Genomic DNA, 21,700 nt, shown 5'->3' with positions numbered 1-21,700 from the left:
ACAGGGGCTCTGGCTGCTGAATTGCAGCATAGTCCATTCTCTCTTGTGACCAAGGCACTACCACCATGTCAGTCCTTCCTTGGCTCTGGACTGCTGTGGTGATGAGGGTGACATCATGGATATGCGTGTGAAGCGCAGGCAACTCACATTGGCCAAAGACATTAGTTGGGAGAAGGGGCAGTTGTGAGCCAAGAGCAGTACTTGCAGTTCCTGGGAGCAGGTTACCAGCCTGCTGTGGCTTGGGGTACCCCAGGATACCCCAGCATCCAAGGCTGTTCTGTACCCTGATATTTTAACGTGCAAGTAAATCTGCAGAAGACACAGAGGGAGAAGGCTGGCAGGCTGAGGAGGCCACAAGTAGACAGTCACATGCATGTCATCACTGGCACAACTGGTCACAAAGGTGACCACAGTAATGAAGACTAGATATAGGCAAGATGGCACCGTCTGAAGTATAGTCAGGATGGACTTCCCGTCGCTATGACATCCAGCTGCGCATTCAGTAGAGTTGTCTGTAGCAGGGTATGTAGGCTAGCCTGTGTGTTGTAGGACTCACATAGTAAGTTATATGTACCATATATCATCATGCTCTGAGGGCCATGTATGTATCCACAGAGGACTAAAAGTAGTAAGTTGGTCTTCTGGTGCCAATAGTTTGAGAAGAGTGCTCTAAAATGCACTGAGCATGTCTGCCCCTTTAAGGGGAGGTGCCAGACACATTCACTCTACTGTAGGCATCTTACCTTCAAGATGTCAGTAGATAGCATGATCAACAAGTGTGCCAGCCCCACCTGAGAGGCAGCCGTTGCTCATCTCCCAGCTCCTTCCTCCTGCCTCCTCCTCCTTCTTCTTTTGAAGCTGTACTGGGGATTATTGAACTCAGGCTCTCAAGCTTTTTAGGTAAGAGTTCTACCAGTTGAGCCATGCCCCCACTCTTTCTGCTTTCACTTTGCCTATCAGGTAGGGTCTTGCACTTTTTCCCAGATGGGCTTGATACTGTGATCCTCCCTATCTCTGCCTCCTGAATAGCTGGGACTACAGGCATGATTGTCAACGCCCATCTTTTCAACAGGATCTTGATAACATTTGCCTAGGTAAACCTTAAACAAAGATCTTCCTATCTCTAGCGATCCAATAGCTAGACTTACAGGTTTGCACCACCGTACTCATCCTGGTTATTAATTTTTTTTCAACTAACACACAGCTCTTACCACATTATCAAACATGGTTTGGAGCAGTTCCACAATATTAGCTTGCTTAATTGCCACAATACTGTAAGGGAAGTAGTCAATTGTCATTCTCGCTTTAGAGTTGAAGACACTGAGAAACAGTGAAACCTAAGGCAGCATCTCAGTGCCCAAGAGTGAGGAGGAGGAAGAGAAAGAAGGGGAAGAAGAAGGAGGCCTTCCTCAAGTCTAAGGGATTGCTGGAAGTCACCCAGGTTTTAGGGGGTAGAACTAGGATTTGAACCTGTGCCCATGACTGCAGAATCATGCTTGTCCTTAATTACATCAGTCTGCCAACCTACTATGACCCCTGCCTTGTCTAATATTATAGCTTTTCCAGAGCACTTAAAAATGGGGACTTTTTTTTTTTTAAAGATGTGGAATCCATTTACGTTTCTACTAGACAAATGAAAGGTATCTCTGGGCCCCAGGATGCTTTCACATCTGTGTTTCCCGTTGTCCCAGAGGGCAGGGGGTTGATATCCTTGCTTCCATGTTTCAGATTTTTTAAAAAAAGAAAACAAAAAAAACTAGAGCTGTAGTGACAAAGCATCTTTCCTAACGTCATAGAAGTGAACGATTAATGGACAGCCATGGCTGCCTGGCTCCCAGCCCGGGCTCTGTTTTTCTCCCAAGATTTATGTGCTGTAATTATATAAGAGGCTGGCAGGTAACCGTGTGCGTCAGCCTCTGAGGCTGAGCTGCTCACAGCCTGATCGCCTGTGTTAGCATCACCCGTTGGGGGTGCTTGCCGATTAAACTATGGCTGCCCCTCCCCATGTAGATCCTCAACAGCAGAAATCCACAGAGGCAGGGCCTGGGAATCTGCATTTTACACAGCTTCCTGCTGATGCCGTGGCGTGTAGCACTGAGGACAGATATTGCTAGGACGGTCTGTTGGTCTGTCTGTTGCCTGGTTGGTGGGTTGTAACCCCCGCTGCTCTACATAAACTTGCCTTAGGAAGGAATGGAGGATCTCAGCTTGGGGAGATGGGAAAGGTAAAAAAAAAAGAACACAAAATCTACTCAGAATAGATCATGGAATGTTGATCTCATGACCCCTGTGGATCCCTAGGCAAAGCCCCTCATGACCCTTCACCTCTGGGTTTTAAAGAACAGCCTGACTCCTAGCTGATAAGACCAAGGGGGGATAAAAACAGACCTGAAATCAGTGCTGTCTGCCACATGCAGCTATTGAAATGGAATGGATTGCAATTAAATGAAACAAAGGTTTTAGGCTCTCTGTTGTACTAGCCACATTTCACCTGCTCAAGAGCAATGGGATGAGATTTAAGATTTCATTTTGTCTTCCGGGGCTAAGGGCAGCCTTGTTGGACAGCGTTGAAGACCACAGTGAGCTCATGGGTGATAGTCTCTCACCGGTCTCTCTGGGAGATCTAGGTTCTCGGTGGATGGTTAGGAATCTGGCTGGGAATCACAGGCTCCTGGGTTCACATCTTCTCTGCATCAGTTAGGAGTCGCATGGCCTCAATCAAGTCACATGAGTTTGAGAAATGAGAAGTCAGTGGCTAACTGTTCTCCCTTTGTGGGGATTTTGTAAGACTCCAACCACAAATGTATTTGAGTTTGTTAATGTAGTCTTTCACCCATAGGTCCTTCTGTAATGGTTACTTGGTTCCTTCTAAAATGTGTATTTTTTTAATTCTTTCTCTGCCCTGTCACACTGAAGACTGGATCTAGCCAGTCCATGCCACCTTGCCCCTGAACTGGGCAGATTTTCACTTCAGATTCGAAATGCTCTTAGGGATTCCCCCCTTTTTTTTCTGCCCAGGAAAAAGTCCGCACAAGGAGAACTTAAAAGATGGGAAATTAGAGAAAATTCATTTTTCACCCTTGGGTTTCCATGAGCCAGTCAGATATGGCAGTGTGGCATGAAGATGGCGGCTAATAATTGAAGCACCGCTTCATCATTGCCTTTCCCGTCCTGCAACAAGGATGTCCTGTTTGTTAGATTTGGAAAGCTGGCATTGGTCTTCCTGCTGTTGATCTTTGCCATTGCCTTTGAGTTTTCAGTAGTTTTCTGAGAGGACATTGTTCCGAACTACATACCCTTAAATCCTGGAGTCACAGTCTAACAACCATGTCTTAGTCAGAACACCTTGGTCCCTTGCCAGAGCTAGGGTTCAGGATAATGTTTCTCTTTTCCTCCCATGGTTGCTACCCCATGTTACTGAACAAGTCTATGTGCTTCACCTGGCACAGAGCATGATCTTTCTTTGTGGAGAGCATTTTTCAATACATCTGAGAAACCGACAGCTCCAGTGGCTTGCCAGCCTCTGATCCCTCCTGGGTTGTTGAAAACTAGGGGAGCACATCCCTCACCCACAGTGACTCAGACAGGCTCAGGCAGTTTGTACATACCACACGGTGTCAGATGTGAGAGGCTCTTTAACCCTACTGTACCCAAATGGACATCAGACCCAGATGACAGCCAGGTGATCACAGACTGTGGAATGGATCTTAACCTCCAGCTGTGCATTGTAAACTCGCATCTGCATGAAGGACAGGAAGGTATATGAAGGGGAACACTGGCTGAGTCAAGGAAGACAAAGTCGGCACCCTAAGAAACTGGTACTTAGTATAAGGGAAGAGGCATTCCCACAGCAAGAGCAGCCTGTGGAAAGGCCCTGTGGTAGGAAGCTATGGCAAGAATGAAGGACTGAAAGGAAACCTCATGGCTGGATAGATCACAACGAGTTCTAAGACTAGGAAAGAAAGAAAGGCACAGATAGTTCAGAGATATTTTAGGGCTATGTTCAGGGCCCTGGAAAACTTTTAAAACGTTAGGCCAAGAAGAGGAGCAGAGTGGCACAATATGATGTATAATCTAATGAGATGAGGACTTGATCAGCACAGTGGGCAAATGTAGGCAGGGAGGCCCTCAGGAGCTAGACCAGCACTGAGCAAGAGGTGAAAGCCACAGCAGTCAAGCCATCAACACGAAAATAAGAGAAAACCCAAGACAGTGTCTTAGGAGAGAAATTAGCAGAGGTTTGCAGGATCCCGGGGGCCAGAGGCCTGGGTGCTGGAGGAAGAGAACTTCCTAAAGCCCTGGGTTTGCATGCTCTGTGATGGTTGAATTGGGCCAACATTGGCTCCCAGAGCCTGTGTCTTTGGCCTGGGCTTGAGAGGTGCTGTTGGAAGAGAGGTCTGGATGGGCTTCGGCCCTTTGATGGAGTCAGCAGTGTATGATGGCAAGTGCCTGCCATAGACATGACTCACCAACACGCATGTGCTGGCCAGGGAGCCTGAGGTGTACAACACTGGAGGTGGAAAGGGAAATTTTTCAGTGTCTCTGGCAAACTGGAGAAGAGTTTGGGAACAGCAGTGTGAGGTTCTAAAGCCAGGGGCTGGAATAGTTCACTTTACCAAGAATATCTGCAGTATTTTTTTCTAATCCTCATAATACAAAACAGTTGCATATTTAATTTGGGGAGGAGTATGTATCCTGCTCGTCTGGCTGTCCATCTTCTAAACCTAAGTACTGTATTTAAAGCCTCCTAACCGCTGGTGCCTGGTAGTTGGGAGGCCACAGTGCACACCTGCACATAAGCTGTATAGCTCTGGTCTCTTTTTTTCTTCCCCTTCACTGGGGAAGTTGTGTGGCCCAGCCTGGAATGACAGATTTGAAAACCTGAACTTGCTCACCTTGAGTCCCATCCTTTGGCCCCCCGGCTTGCCTGAGGACTTGGGAATGCTTTGAGAGTGTCATTGTCTATTGGAGTTGTAGAAACCTTCTGCGTGCCAGTGTGCAGATCCTAACTCCAACTGGAGCTAGGAATTTTTATTTTATTTTATTTTATTTATTTATTTTTTTTTGCCAGTCCTGGGCCTTGTACTAGGCCTGAGCACTGTCCCTGGCTTTTTTTTTTTTTTTTGCTCAAGGCTAGCACTCTGCCACTTGAGCCACAGTGCCACTTCTGGCCATTTTCTATTTATGTGGTGCTGGGGAATCGAACCCAGGGCTTCATGTATACGACCATATTCCCAGCTGGAGCTAGGAATTTTTGTTGTTGTTGATTCTGTTTTGGGTGCCAGTCTTGGGCTTGAACCCAGCGCCTAGACACTGTCCTTGAGTTTTCTGTACTCAATGCTAGTGCTCTACCACTTGAACCACAGCTTCAACTTCTGGCTTTTTTTTTTTTTTTTTTTTTTGGTGCTTAATTGGAGAGAAGGATCTCATGGACTTTCCTGTCCCAGCTGGCTTTGAACCACCATCCTCAGATCTCAGCCACCTAGCTAGGTGTGAGCCACCAGTACCTGGCTGGGCTTGATGAGGCATATTTCCTTTCTCCAAGGAGCCCAACTATGTGAATTGGACATCAAATGCCCATTCTGTATACCATCTTTGCCTCTCTGGAGACAAAGCTCTGGTCCCTGACTGCTGTGACTCTGTCGTGCTCTTGGCAGGGGTGATGGGATCATGGGATCATGGAGATGTTTGGGAAGGGGAAGTGAATAGAGATCCACCCTTGCATTCAGTGTTTGGGAAATGCCTGAGGACATTCAGAAGATCCAAGGTGGTGACTCCCTCTAGGTCCTCTTGTTGGCATTTTGGGCTCCAGATGTCAATACCTCTTCCCCACACCCAAGAAGGGGAGCCAGATAAAAGTCCATAGAGTAAAAATCATGGGTGAATGTATGTCTCCTTCCTTTCTCTTTCTGGGTCATGTTCCTGGTAGAGGGACAGCAGGTGACCAACCAAAGAGGACAGCAGGTGACAAATGGACGGAGTGGAGCCCAGAGCAGCCAGAACATCCGTGCTACATGTCACGGGCTTGCTGACATTTTCCAGGTCTAGGGCAATTTTCCCAGTGTCCTGGTTTCTGATATCTGTTGAGGCATATTTATAACTTCCCTGGGTGCGTGCAGCCATCCGTGCCCAGGGTAAGTAGCCATGGCTGCTGACAGGAGAGAAAAGATTGCTGATCTTATTCATTCTATTACTAAAAAGACAACGCTGGAAAATTGAGTCAGGGTAATGGCAGCAGGGCCATGGAGCAGTGATGTGCCCTTCAGACTGAATGGAGAGATTGTTTTCACAGTCTATGTATACATTTCTGTTAGGACATTTGATGTGAGGACTCTCCCAACAGGACACAAGGCAGCTTTGGTCCACTTGAAAATGGCATTGGAAAACCAGGGTGTTTGTGCTTTATTTTTAGCAGATCAATAATTAAGAAAATGTAGGAGAGAAAAAATTAAAAGAAGAAGAAAAAATACCCCTAATCTCACCATTTGTTTGATGTTAATATTTTGTTGCTTCTCCTAGTTTCTGGTATATTATTGGTGCATTATTTTTTTCCTAGTGTGATCGTTACCATACTGAAGATTTAGCTTCTGAATATATTCGTTTGTTTTGTCTTCTTAGCTTTTCTTCCTGACTTTTGTAGCCATCATTTTCAGTGACTGCATGAATAACTCATTGAGTGGGTGTTTCTACACACCCAGCATTGGACATTTAGGCAGTTTAGGTTTCTTTTGTTTGTTTTTGTTTTGTTTTGTACTTTGTTTTGTATTGGTGGTACTGGGGGTTGAACTCAGGGCCTCCTACTTATGTGCTAAGTACTTGTCTCTTGCCCCCAGTCCTTTGGCTTTTTTCAGTTTGTTTTTTAGAGTCTTATTCTTTTTGCCAGGACCAGTCTTGGGCCATGATCTGTCCTTCCTTCCTTCCTTCCTTCTTCCTTCCTTCCTTCCTTCCTTCCCTCCTTCCTTCCTTCCTTCCTTCCTTCCTCCCTCCCTCCCTCCCTCCCTCCCTCCCTCCCTCCCTCCCTCCCTCCCTCCCTCCCTCCCTCCCTTCCTTCCTTCCTTCCTTCCTTCCTTCCTTCCTTCCTTCCTTCCTTCCTTCCTTCCTTCCTTCCTTCCTTCCTTCCTTCTTCTTTCCTTCCCATCTGGAATTACTGGTATACACTGTCAAGCCCAGCTCATATAGGCAATTTTGAAAATGATGTGTATTTAAAATTTCGGTCTTCCCTTTTCTTACACACATAAAAAACCTTTCTAAATAGTTTATCTCAAAGCTCACCAGGTCCCTGGTCTTCCACATAGCTGCTTAGAAAATACCTCTTGCACATATGGCAGCTTGAGTCCTGCCAGCTCATCAGTGCTCACCACTGCCAGTCTCTCCTTTCCTCCCAGAGCAGAGGCCTGACTTCTGTGTGTGCCTGTTCTCTGGGCCTTTCCTTGGACTCTTCTTCTTGGAGTCAGTTGCCCAGCCTGATCAAAGCAGACCCTCATCGGTGCTTGGACACCTGCAGGAGTGTGGCCTTGGCGATGATTTTGCCCTGTCTCACATGGAGGAGGCAGTGCTTTCCCAGTGTCTCATCCTGACACAAGTAGATTTGCCCACAGCTGCCTTTGAAAGCAGAGGTGCCCATTTTAAGAGGTAGAGGAGTCCAGGTCAGACTTTACTAGTATCCTTTCTTTCTGAGGTTGACCTGAGAGGAGAAATCACCAGGTGAAAATAACTCATCTTCGATAGTTGGCTACTGAGTCCCAGGTAAAAAGATAAGAGGAGGACTTCCCTTTACATGAGACAATACTCTTCCACTCACCCAATAGGAGCAGGGTGGCCCAGGTCAGTGGTACCCAGTAGGATTAGGTCAGGGGTCAGAGGAAGTGATGGTGCCATGAAGTAGACACTAGTCAGGTTTGGGTGTCAGAACTGTGGGGTCAGAGTGCTAGTGGCTTCTAGCAGGCAGAGTTTAAGGACCAGCTGGCACTCTGTAGTACATGGAAGAGCAGCTCCACCGTCACCCAACACAGAATTATATAGCATTAACTGTAAACTGGCAGTGCCAATCACAAACGAAATGTGGCCCAGCCACAGAGAATTCCATGGGAAAGCAGCAGTCCCCAGTGTAAATCGATCTGGACTGAGCCAGGGGAGAAGAGGGTGTGATGAGAGGGGTCCCCCCCCCCGCCCCACGTTTAAGAAGCCAAGGAAGGAGCCCTGGAAATCTGCTTTATTTTTTCCCCTCTGACTCCAGCAGCATCCTTGGGGATGCATTTTGTTGTTGGGATTTTTCTTTGTCTGGGGGCTGGAGAGAAGATGTGATAGTCCTACGTCTGACTGAACTGAGGGTCTCAGACTTGCTAGGCAAGTGCTCTACCACTTGAGCCAGGGTCTTGTATTTTTCCTGGGGCCAACCTCTGACTAGGACCTTATTACCTAAACTACCTGTATCACTGGGATTACAGGTGTGGACCACCCTGCCCAGCCATTGAATGTTTGGGGGTTGAACTGGCCTCCTTGAAATCCTGCCATCTCTAGTCATGTGACCCTCAGATCTGGCTTACCTCTCTCAGATCCTCAGCTTGCCAATCTAATGTGTCACACGGGGCTGATGGAGATTCAGGTAGTCCTCCTGGCATACATCAATACCTGCCTGATGTCTGCCAACCTCAATTTTGGAGAATTATTATTAGTTTTATTATTAGCTACCAGGGTGCTGACCCCATCACCTTTCATTTTGCCTCAGCCTATTGCTCATTTAACAGGGAGAAGGAAGATTGAGGGGAGCTGGGAAATTATTAGAACAGGATAGGAAGCAAGAGGTGGAATCAGTGTGCGAATGTGAGCCGTGGCTGTCCTGGAGTTATGTCATGATCATGATCAAGGCCAGGCTGACCCCACAGCTGTGCAGCAACGTACCAAAGTTTTCAGGTGTGCATGCAGCCTGAAAGATGAGCCCTTTCTCCCTGGATCTGGTTTTCCATCTTGACTGAGCTAAAAATGGCTACTAGAATCTGTGACCTAATTATGCCCCTGTCACACTTATTAATGCTAGTGGAGTCCGGCCTCCCTCCTGTGGTGAGGTAGTCTGTTCTACTCACTGAGCTCTGTTTTCCAGCACCATGTCCTTCCCCACCCCAATAACAATTAACTTCTCAGAGAATTCCCATTTGCCACCCCCTAGAGGAGTGCATTTTGTTCTTTGAGGTGGTGGATGAGAAATAAGCCCACTTTGGAGACAGTTGGGAACTTCTCCAGTGAGTGTGTTATCAGCTCCAGAAATGAGCTCCATCCAGCCTCAGGTCCACCTGCACCCACCTCTGTAGGGAAAGAGAGGCCTTAAGACCCACCCATCAGCTCCTGTTGATGGATGCACCCCAAGTCTCTCCATCCCAAGTGACTCAGAATTTGGTCATCTCTCACCTGAGCATTACCTCATGAAACCAGGTTTTTAAACCCCAGGCCTAAAGTCCAGGAGCCCCAACTTATGTCTGACCACTCTCCCCTCTATACCAAACAAAGAGAGACACGGTGAAGGGGAGAGAAAAGAGATGTGTTCCATGATAGCCATAGGGCAGCACTTCCGTATGTCTTCAAGCGTCTTCTGAGGTACAGACATTGGCTTGAGATTAAAATAGGGAGAATCGGGGGGGGGGGGGCAGGAAGTGAGAAAGGCATTACAGTTAAGAGTCCCAAGTGACAAGTGACAGGCGTGGCCTGGCTGGTCATTACCGAAAGCTTTGCCCTTGAAGGTGTGCCAGAGAATTGTTACCTCTTTATTATTGGGACAGAACAGAAACAAGTTGCCTGGTGGGTGATCTTCAGAGTTTTAGGGCTGTTTCCTTTAAGATGATCAGAAGAAGGCAGTGCCTGCTTGAGGGGTAGTTCCCCTTCCACATAAGATGCTTATCAACGGATCTTTTTCTTTCCTCCTAGAGCCCAAGATGATTGCAAAGGGACTGTGGCAGAGAATAGCTCAAGTCACAGGGCACAGATACAACTGTGGTGGTTGGGGCGGGGTGCTTTTAGTTAATTCATAGGGCTTGGCAACATCTTTTAAGTTGCCTTCTCACAGCCATATTTTGCTTTGGCTGTTTCCTGAGCACCAGGACTACCCTAAGAAAACAATGTTAAACCATCTCTGTGGGTTCATAGTGCGTCTCCCTTATCCCACGCCGCTGTCTTCAGCAGCTGAACTCAGGGCTCTCCTGGGATCACCCATTTGAAATCATTTGCCCTCCACCCAGACCCTAATACTGTGTATTTATTTGCTAGAAGTGCCTGAAACCACCACATCTGTCCCCATAGCACCCCCACCCCCAAATCTATCTTTAGCATATTGGCTTTCAAGGGTTGCCATTGAAGAGGGAACGGCGCCTCCCACCTGCAGGCCCAGCACCCCCATTTTGCTTGTTGTCTCTACCAAAGTGTGATCCAAGATGTTTTCAGAAATGAAGTTATGGAAAAGCAAAAGGTATCCTAAAATGCTCGATGCCAGGTTGTTTTACACTGATTTATGAAAGAAACTGCTTATTACCTGCTAGGTCTTCTGCTAGTCTCAAAGTAGACAATGAATATGGGTTGCAGTTTCTGTGTGGGTCAAGGCCCCAGCATGGGGCGCCTTCGAGGGTAATTAGAGAAAACCTAACAGAGCACCTGGATAGCTCCTCCTGGGGCAGAAAGCCACAGCTATTCTGTAGCCTGACAGGTAGGGCACTAACCCTTGACTTCTGACCTCTGTCTCTGACCTCTTCCTTTGGCCACAAGGAACTGGAAGCCACAGGACTCATAGAGCTGCATTCAAGACAGATGGGAATGGAGAATAGTTTAGAACCCAGAACGAATGTACAGTCACAGAGGCAGAACAAATGATGGCATGAGGGCGAAGAAAAACAGTAAGCCGAGGAAAGAGTGGAGAATATTGAGGATCAACTTCTCACCAAAAGAATGACCGGGAAGCCCTCTGAAGGGTTGTGTAAGCTAGGACTTCAATAGAAAGGACTTGACCTCCCAGAGGAAGGAGTAGGGGAGAGGAGAATATGATTGTTAGCCTTCAGGCTAAATATGCAAAAGCCCTGGAGCAAGAGAGAATCTGTCTGTTTCCTGGAGCCTAAAAGAGGCCAGTATGATGAGAGAATAGTTGGAAAGGCAGGGTTGAATTTGGAACTGTGAGGCCCTCCCAGCCCACTGCTTGGCTTTCTGGTCTGAGGATTCTGCCCTGCTTCCCTTTTTAGTAGGGGTACCTCAGAAATCTGTATACTGGGCTGAGAATTTGTTATTTCAAATAGAAGCAAGGAAAAAATATCAATACTAACTCTTGTTGTGGACCTTTGTGTTCCTCGAGGTTATTCTTATTATTTTTAATTCAGACAGAATTTCTTTTCTGGTTAAGTCCAGATTTCAGATTCACAGTGTTCAGCGGTACCCCAGCTATCCTGACTGCTCTGCAACTAATATAGAAATGTGATTCAAGCCAACGTGTGTAAATAAACAGGAGGCTTTGAAGTCATGGCTGAGTAGAAATATGATTCATAAGTTCTTTCTCTCTCTTTTTTTTCTTTTCTTGTACAGTAAGCCAGTATAGCTGGGTACACCTGTAATCCCGGCTACCCAGGAGGCTGAGATCTGAGGATCACGGTTCAAAGCCAGCCTGGGCAGGAAAGTCTGTGAGACTCTGATCACCAATTAAACACTAGAAAATTAGAAGTGGCACTGTGGCTCATGTGGTAGAGTGCTAGCCTTGAGCTGAAGAGCCTAGGGACAGCACCCAGGCCCAGAGTTCAAGCCCCCTAAAACTGGCAAAAAAAAAAAAAAAAAAAAAGCCAGTATGCACAATGGCAGGCCAGTTCCAGGGCTCTTCAGAGAAGTCTGGTGGTCCTTAAGAACAAAGAGGAAACAGTTGACGTTTTCTCTCTGTGGGTATTGCCACCATTACAAGATGCTTTCATTTACCTTTCAAACATCTCTATCTTTCTTTTTTTTTTTTGGCCAGTCCTGGGGCTTGGACTCAGGGCCTGAGCACTGTCCCTGGCTTCTTTTTGCTCAAGGCTAGCACTCTGCCACTTGAGCCACAGCGCCCCCTCTGGCCATTTTCTGTATATGTGGTACTGGGGAATTGAACCCAGGGCCTCATGTATAGGAGGCAAGCACTCTTGCCACTAGGCCATATCCCCAGCCCCCATCACTATCTTTCTACTGGTTTTCAGTACCCCTTCCTAATGTTGAGGGCCAGGAGTTCAGCAGGAAGGTTTTACTTGATTGGGAAGAAGTCATTACATCACCACCATCCTAGAAACCCCATCACCTGTGATGAAAGAGGCCTTGAGAACAACTGAGATCACTGTTTAGGGCAGATTCAGTGATGGTGACTGAGACGTGGCCTTGTAAGCCTCAAACTCCCTTCTGTGTTAGAAAGCCAACGTCGTTCTGCTTAAAGTACAAAACAGGACCAGTGCCTAATGGGATTTCCAACCCAGCCTCAAAAAAGTTTAGGATGCCCCCAGCACCAGCAACTCATGCTGTAACCCTAGCTAGCTGGGAAGCTAAGAGCAGAGGAATGAAGTTCAAAGCTGGCCCAGGCAAGCAAGTATGTGAGACTCTTATTTCCAGTTAACCAGCAGAAAGCCAGAAAATAGAGCTGTGGTTCAAGTAGTAGAGCATTAGTCTTAGGTGGGGAAAGCAAGGCTCTGAGTTTAAGCCCCAGTGTGTGTACGAGTGTGTACACACACACACACACACACACACACACACCCTCTAAGGTGAAGGAACAATGAATACTTGACACCAGCTTATCTCCATCTCTCTTAGGGGAGCTTTTGATGAGCACCCACTGGAAGGATGAAAGATAGATGCTGAAAATACCCAGGCACTGACTCTCAACATAGACCTCACATAGAATAATCTGAAATGTTCAGAACAAAATCCCAACGCGAGGCCTGGCCCTCAGATTCCAGTTTAATCAGTCTGCTATCAGTCTGGCCTGGACAAGAGACCATATGGAAAGCCACCCCATAATTCCATGAGGCAGACAAGATTAAGAGCCACTCCATTAAGATAAATTGAAATTGCTCATCTGATGCCCATGTTTCTAGCTTGTGGTACAATTTCTGGGTAATTCTACTTCTGATGGCCTAGCTTGCACACACACTCACTCTCTCCCTCTCGCATCTCCCTCTCCCTCTTTCTCTTTCTCTCTCTCTCCTTTGAGCTCTTCTCTTTCCCTTACCCTCTCTCTCATTAATCATCCCGAGAGTCAGAGACTCCTTCTCAGCTCCCTCCTTATCTCTTACAAGCTGTGTGAACTTGGACAAGTTAACTTAGTTTTAAAACTCTTTCATCACTTGAAACACTGAATATCATGCCTAGATCCTGGTAAACAATTAAATATGTGGCTTTTTTTTTAATCAACAGAGAAAAGAGATCATTCCAGGACCCCCAGATGTTGATAGTGTAATAGTTAGGTGGCAAAATGCAGTAAACACTCTAAATTATAGAGATTATCTTCATCTCAGTGATGTAGAACAAAAGAGATCAGAGTTCAAGGTCACATGGCTAATGAATGCAGTCTGTCCTTTGAATCACTGCTCTGTTGTTTCCCTCCATAAAATCAAAGCTGTTGAAGGAGGAGCGTCTCTCAGTGCCTTGGCCCTTGATCTTGGCTGATAAAAGGGGCTGAGACCACAGCTCAGGCCGTTCTCTGACAGGAAGGGTTCTCCCTAGAGATGCCAGCAGATGAAATAAAAATGGGCTGAGTCTGCTGACTGCCACAGGGGGCTTTAAATCATCCTCACTGTCTCACACTGTTGGCTCTTCAGTCTGCATGGCATCCCTAGCAGCAGGGGTACCAGCCCTGCCCTGCAGCTGCCATCACAAGAGAATAGTCCTGGATAGAAAGGTCTTCCATCTTCTTCTTCCAGCTCTAGCCAAAGGGAGCTCTTCTGCAGTTCCCTTTCCACAGCCGTTATTCAGCCCGGTCTTTCTCAAGCCTGTAAATATAATAATTAGGCATGGTTCCATGTGAACATGGTGAACATGACACCCTCCACTCCCATCCTGCCAGAGTTTCTGATTCTCTGTAACTCCCACTCGCCTGTCCACACACGATCCGCCGCCCATCCCCAAGGCAACAGAAATCTAATGTCATAAACAGAACAAGTGGGAAGCCTTTTAAGTGGGACACTGTGTTATCTACAAATATATAATTATCCGGCTTGCTCTTTGTAGTAATGCTGTACGGTAGGTATAGCGTTTCATCCCTATTTCACAAATAAAGATGCTAAGATTTGGAAATGGCAAGTAGCGCGGTCAAGCTCTCCTGCCAGCAAGTAGCTCACAGCAGGTGTCCCAGCACTTGTAGCTTTATATTTTTAACCATAACTCTACATTTCTCAACTAGGATGGTTATATACACACCTTCCCCCAGAAAGACAGTATCTGGATATCTTGTTAGTTGCCACAAGAGAGAGTATGATGTTGCTGGCATCTGACGGACAAAGTCAGATATGCTCCTTAACACCATGAAATGCACAGGACAGACACTGAGACTAGACAGGCCAGGGACAAGACACGGCCTTCACAGATGTGCCTCAAGTAGCCTACTCTCTCTATCCAGGCCCTACCTCCTAATAGCTCACTCATACCACTGGCTTCCATTCCCCATGACTGTGCAGCCCCCATGGCGTCCCCAACAGCCAGGGCACCAGCCCAGCCCTGTGGCTGTCATCTCAAGAGAAATACCTCATCAGTGGATTAGCACAGATGAACTTCTCACCCTCACAATCTAATCATTTCGCCATAGGGCTGCCAGCTAAGGACCTAACCTTGAACACGTGAGCCTCTGGGATCACTTCGTATACAAGCTATGATGCTCACCAAGTGGGAAGTAGTGGCAGAAAACACTATAGGCTGGCATCTCCAGTCTTGTGAAAGACAGGCAGCTCCAAGCCGAGCACTTACTACATACAATCTTGCCTGGGAGGCGAAAGAGCTGTGCAGCTGAGAGCCAAGGCTTGAATATTCATGGGGTGTTCTGGGCAACCCCTAGCCACTCTGAGCTGTAGATTGCTCTTTTGCTAAAGGAGACACCCAGTCTTAGGTGTCTGAGGATCAAATGAAGTTGGATATGGAAAATTACCTAGCCCATGGAAAATATTCCTAGTAGTACCAGATATTCATAGTAATACCAAGGAAAGAAATGTTACAGAAATAGGTTATTGTGGGAGAAGCCTACAGCATTATGCTGTGCATTATCTTACTGTGTGCAAGTGGGCGTGTGTGTGTGTGTGTGTGTGTGTGTGTGTGTGTGCGCGCCAATGTTCTAGTACTAGAGCTTGAACTCAGAGCCTTTAACTTTTTTTGGTTCAAGGCTGGCACTCTACCATTTGAACCATACCTCCACTTCCAACTTTTTGCTGGTTCATTGGAATTGAGAGTCTTATGGATTTCTTGCCTGGGCTGACTTTGAACTTCAATCCTGAGATCTCAATCTCCCGAGTAGCTAGGATTACAGGTGTGAGCCACTAGTGCCCAACACAGCTGGACTCTTACTCTCCCAGTGTGATCACACACATTCTTACCTTCTTATCTCTTTCTGGCCTTATTCTGTCTGTCACTAGCACTATTTTGTATTATACAGATGTTTTCTTGTCTGTCCACTTTGGGAATGAGAGTCCTTTGAGAGCAAGATTTTTGTCTGGTTTTGCTCCAGCCACCCTAGCAACCAGAGCACTGCCTGACCTACAGTCAGCCTGCAAACCCTGGTGATCATTCACGACTTATTTGTTGCATGAACGGATCTCCCTTTTACCAAGTGGAAGCTTAGAGAGGCTAAGAAGTCTGCCCAAGATCACATGTCTAACTAGAAGCAGCCCAACTCCAGAGCCTTTAGTGGGTACAGTGAACTACCTCTCAGAACACCAGCCAGTAGCAATGATCTTGTGGCTTCTTCAAACCATTTGCACAGGCTCAGGTTCTGTCCTAGAATTCAGAGCTATGGAGTGTGGGTAGAGATGTAATGGCTTAAGACACCCACAAAACCTGAAACTACCAGCTCTGGCTTCTCATTTCTCCCTGTCTGTCAAGATGATTTGAGCCCTCAGAACGTTATACCGGGACTTAAGAAGGAATTCCTTCTATTTCCTAAACTTCACAAGGTCTTAGAAGTGGCAGATCTGATCCCGAACATCCTCGTCCCATAGGTTTCAGCCCCAGAGACAGCTTCTAATTAGGAGGTAGACCAAGGTGAGAAGGAGAGGCCGCCACCTTTTTCAATGAAGTCTAACTGTTCTCTCTACTCACAGCCAAGAACTGTCTGCATCAAAAGATTACAGAGGCACAGAAATATATATATATATATGCATATATATATATATATATAAAATAAATCATCCCATAATTTCCCCTCCCCCACTGGCCCTTTGTCATTTGTCTCTAGGCTCGTAGTGACCATTGCATACAAGGGGGAAAGTCATGTTTTGTTTTTGGTTAACCATTGACCTTATTTATCTTTCTCTGTTGCATACATCCCTGTGCTACCTCAAATTCTGTGTTATTTCCTTGATGCTTTTATTTTTTTTAAGATATTATTTTTTTTATTTATTTATTTACCGATCCTGGCACTTGGACTCAGGGCTTGAGCACTGTCCCTGCCACTTGAGCCACAGCGCCTCTTCTGGCCTTTTCTATTTATGTGGTGCTGAGGAATCGAACCCAGGGCATCATGTATACGAGGCAAGTGCTCTTGCCACTAGGCCGTATTCCCAGTCCCTCCTTGATGCTTTTAACCCCATCCTCTATCATTGGATTTGGGGGATTTTTTTTTACAGCTATAGCTTATGTTGTTACTTTTGACAGATTTTTCCCCACATGGCATAAATTCCAAGAACTAGCATTGCTGAATGAAGGAGTATGCACTTTGTAGTTGTATACCTATACAATCAAATGTGTATTGGTATACAAAGAACATCCTTGGAGATGTTGCCCAAGTGGCACATCAGCCAAAAGATGGAGGCTCTGAGTTGGCTACTTAGCAGGACCAAACCCTGCCTCTGGATGGGGGCTCCACAGCAGGGATCACCCACAAATCTCTGGGATTGGGAGTCTTCAGCAACAACAGCAAAGAACAGCTCTGATGGCCCAGCTGGAGCCAGCTCAAGTCCAGTGCTTCCCTCTCTGCCAGGTCTCTGGTGTCCTGTGGGAGTTCTCGGGTACCAGCCATCTGAATGGTTTCCAGGGGAGCTAGGTTGCCATCACCCTAGCTGAGTACATTTTTGCCTCTCTTGGTGGATTGGCACAGGGACCACATTTAGTGACAGGAGCCGGGGAATTAAGTCATCAGTCTTCACCAGCCAAGATCTGTTGGGATGGGTGGCACAAATTGTCCTGGAAATCCTGTGTCTAACGGAGGCCCAGGCCTTGGCAGTCACAGAATTCTCGCACCTTGTGTGGCGCCAACCAGGCAGAGTGACAAGCAGACAGCTTTTCAGGCCCTGAGCCCTAAGGTTAGCCACGGGGAGAGGAGCTAGAGCTGGGGACTTGATTATTTCTTGACAACCACATGCCTTTAAAGTGCAGTAGGTGGGATATTTGCAGGCATCCAAATCAACTGGGGAAATCATGGAAGGTGCAGAGTCTTGGCCCGCTTTCCCACAAGTTCTGATTGAGTGGGTCTGGGAGACAGCCCAGCACCCTGCATATAAGCCATCCCCCCATGACTCTGACAGCCCAGAAGTGGCAGGCCTGCGCCCCACACTGACCCTTAGCCATTGGGATAGAAACTTCAGGACTAGGAGAAGTACAGACTGCCAGCCACTGCCCTCACATGGGCCTGGCTTGGACTAATAACTAATAACTACATGAAGTAGACATGGCTTGGGTTACAGTTTCTCTCTTTTTTTTTTTTTTTTTTTTTTACAGTTTCTCTTTCTCTCTTTCTTTTCTTTCTGTCAATAAATTTCCAGAATGTTTCCTGGTGGTTTAGGCACCTCCTGAATGTTTTCCCTTTGGCCGTCTCTGGCAACACTCTACTCTTTCTCCCTATCCCTAGTTTTGTCCAAATGAACTGCTGATTACTTTTCCCTCCAGGGGTCATGCCCCTGAAGAGATTAACACACACACACACACACACACACACACACACAAACACACACACAAACACACACACACACACACACACACACACACACACACACACACACACACACACTCCAATCCTCACTGATTCTGGGGATTGGAAGTCCAGGCGGAGAGATGCTCAAAGGTCTCTGGTGACAGTTCCGGAGAGGATGCCAAGCTTGGAGGAGGTAACAATGGACTTAGGATCTCACTGGGAATTTTGTGGCAGAGTGACCTGCTTTCTAAGCCAGACTTTTTTCCACCACTCCAAGAGACACAGTGCCTAGTAACCAGACAAGGCATGGAATTTCACAAATGTAAGTCAAAGATTGAACTTCAGAAGAAAGGGAAATGTCCCATCTGGCAGAGTGGGGCGAGCAGGAGATCAGCCAAGACCCCCAGGGCTACATAGTTTAGAGGCACATACTGTAAGCCCAGCAATCAAGAGGCTGGGTCAGGAGAATCTCAAGTTGGAGGGCAGCCTGGGCCATATAACAAGACCCTGACTGACAAAAAAACAAAGGAAAATTAAAGTGTGCACAAAACTCTGGAACTGAATTAAGGTTTGTTTTAAGGCAATATTTTAAGAATCAAAATCCATCCCCTTCCCTATCAAATCTATGATTTAACAAAACAATGATTCATCAGTGAATATGGGAGTCCTTTTGTTGATTTTTTTTTCCCCCCTTTGGCCTTAAGCTCTAGTTTGGCTCTGTTATGGTAACTGGGGCAGAGAGTGTAAGCAGAGATGACTGGATTAACAGCAATCAGGGGCAGTAAGCCAGTATTTCCCTCTGTGGGTCTTTTAGAGTTAGGATGGGGCTCAGTGGACAAGGGGGTCTTATTTTCAAAGTATGGGAAAGTGAATTTTCTGTTTTCTTTCTGGAAATTCCTACTGTACTTAGGAATGGGGGATGGAACACAAGGCCTTGAGCAGACCAGACATATGCAGGCCACTGAGTTCACCCCAGCCCCTTTCTTAAGTGGCCCTGTAGGAATTCCCAAAGGTATTTGCTTACACGGTCTTTTTTTTTTTTTTTTTTTTTGCATTCTCCAAAGCAGATGCTTTGGAAAGGCTTCTTTAAGTCATAAGCAGCAGCCTGGGGAGGGCCCTGCGGGACCCCAGGTGTACACCTCCCACCAGGTAAGCAGCTGCTGCTTCCATCTGCAGAGAGGCTGAGCCTAGCTCCGTCCAAATTGCCTCCGGAAGCATGCAGAGAAGGGCACAGGCTGCTACGACAGGATTCAGAGACTGAAATCACAGCACAAAGGAAATGTCCTGGGCCCAGTTCAGTATCTTTATGCTTTCCAAGAACCCAGCCCTGGCTTGGCTGTGTTTTGGCAGAGGGTAGTGGAGGAGGGAGGGAGTGATGGGTTGGTGGCAGCTTCACCTTTGTCAACCAGAAGGAGAGACCAGAACAGAGTCAGGCCATACCTTTTCTCCCTTATTTCTGAGGTTTCTTGTCTAGAAGCCTGGGGTCCTATATGCTCAGATACAGCCCCTCGGTTGGCTTCTATGATACCTAGCTTCTTTGAGTGTGTTTGGAGTTTTCCTTCCAAAATCATGAGATAGAAGTCTGTGAGCCCAAGTGTGACAGCTGAAACAACTCTATGAGCTTCTTCTAGCTTGTTAGAAATTCCCAATCCTGGGTCTAGCCTAGATCGAATGGACCCAAGCCTTGCTTTTCAGAGATCCTGGGATGATTTGTGTGTCTGCTGATGCTTGAGAAGAAGGTACCTGAGGACATCCAGAGACCTGGGTTCCATCTTTGAAGCCATCACTGACCCATGACCTCGGGTCCTTCTTCTTTTCTAGTTTCCATTGCTCCTCTGTCAAAAGAAGGATCCACTACTTCCCAGAAATTCCAGAACTGAGAAGGCATGATGTATTTTATGCGCTTGAAAGAATAGAGTTCTTCAAAGAGTAGTGTATTGGCAATGCAAATGAATAGACAGTAATAATTATCAAAACGCTTAATTCTTACCTAAGAACTCTATTCTATGCCTTGCATTTTATAGCCATGTTCTCATCTATTCACAGGACTGAGAACTGGAGGCAGGGGAAGGGTTCTGCGGAAGCACCATGTGACTAGACAGATAGATGATCCCCCTTCCCTGTTACCCAATTGAAAAAGTGCATGTACAGTGCCGTACATACAAACGTTTAGTCATAACAAATCCAGGGGGAGAGACAATAGGGGGGGTTGAATGTTGTGTCTTGCTACACTTGTTCTGCTCTGAGCTCTCTGTGTATTGGCCCAGTTAATGCCTTCACCCCCATATGGTGAAGTCAGGGAAACCAAGGCACAGAACAGGAAGGTGATGTCCACAGCCAGGGTTCTTCATTTGTCCTTAGATGTGGCCCACAGTGGCCATGACCTCTCCATCTTCCTGCCTCTGCCTTCCCCGTGCTGGGATTGTAGTTACACCTACCATGCCCAACCACACAGGAGTCTTTATGCAGCCACCTGTGTGTCCATGAAGGCCACTCTCCAAACTCAGAGGGGTGCACGAAGTTCGTTTGGGCTCCTGTTCACTTCGTTCTTGCCATTCCCCTATGCCCTCCTGGCATTTGTTAGACCGCATGGAACTTCCTCTGGAACCAAATGGGCCTGTTCCATTTGCCTGCAGCCCTCTCCCCTGCCCTTCCTTGGCTGGCTCCTCCTCCCCCTTTAGTTGTGAGTTCTTGGCCAACACCCCTCCAGGTGGTGCTGTTCCCCACTACCCAGCATTCCCTTCTTCCCTTCCCAGGGCTTGCTCTCTGCTGGGCCTCCAGATTGGCTGTCTCTCCTGTACAGGCTAACATGGTTGTGAGGTGTCACCTCCCAGGCTCTCATTCACAGCTGGACTCACACCGTGCCTGGAAGGAGCAGGGTTTTGTCAACCATCTCTGAAGAAACTAAATTGGCTCCCTGGAAGCCGGGCCTGGTTGTTCATGCCTATAGTCGCAGTGACTCAGGGAGATCAGGAGGATTGCAGTTCTAAGTCAGCGCTGGTCCAAACAAAGTTTGTGAGACTCCCATTTCAATTAATAAGCTAGCATAGTGGTACATGCCTCTGCTCCCAGCTACAAAGGAGGCCGTAGAAAGGAGAATCACAATCTGAGGCTAGCACTAGGCCCAAAACCAAACTATTGAGAGACCCCACCTGAAAAATAACTGAAGCTAGCACTAGGCCAAAACCTGAAAAATAACTACAGCAAAAACAGGCTGGGGATGGGGCTGGGAATATGGCTTAGCGGTAGAGTCTTTGCCTTGCATGCATGAAGCCCTGGGTTTAATTCCTCAGCACCACATATAGAGAAAAGGCCAGAACTGGCTCTGTAGCTCAAGTGATAGAGTGTTAGCCTTGAGCAAAAAGAAGCCAGGGACAGTGCGCTGGGCCTGAGTGCAAACCCAAATACTGGCAAAAAAAAAAAAAAAAAAAGGCTGGGCTATGACTCATGTGGCAGAGCTCCTGCCTATAGCAAGCTTAAGATTCTGGGTTCAATCTCATCCTCTCCCTCTCCTTGTCCCCTGCTGCCTTCTCCCACCCCACATTTGGCTCTATGCAATTGTAATTCCTTCCCTCTTCTTCCTCTTCCTTCTCCTCCTCCTCCTCTTCCTCC

The 21,700-nt window shown here is 46.9% G+C and overlaps 1 protein-coding gene across 3 annotated transcripts in view; it reads left to right on the top strand.

Moving 5' to 3' along the window:
* Positions 1–21,700, top strand: part of Prickle2 (prickle planar cell polarity protein 2) — a 305,613-nt gene that overhangs the window by 271,106 nt on the left and 12,807 nt on the right. The window lies entirely within an intron of this gene.

This window comes from Perognathus longimembris, chromosome 10 (assembly GCF_023159225.1).
Source record: "Perognathus longimembris pacificus isolate PPM17 chromosome 10, ASM2315922v1, whole genome shotgun sequence".
NCBI classification, from domain to species: Eukaryota; Metazoa; Chordata; class Mammalia; order Rodentia; family Heteromyidae; genus Perognathus; species Perognathus longimembris.
This window is presented reverse-complemented; position numbering and strand designations above follow the sequence as displayed.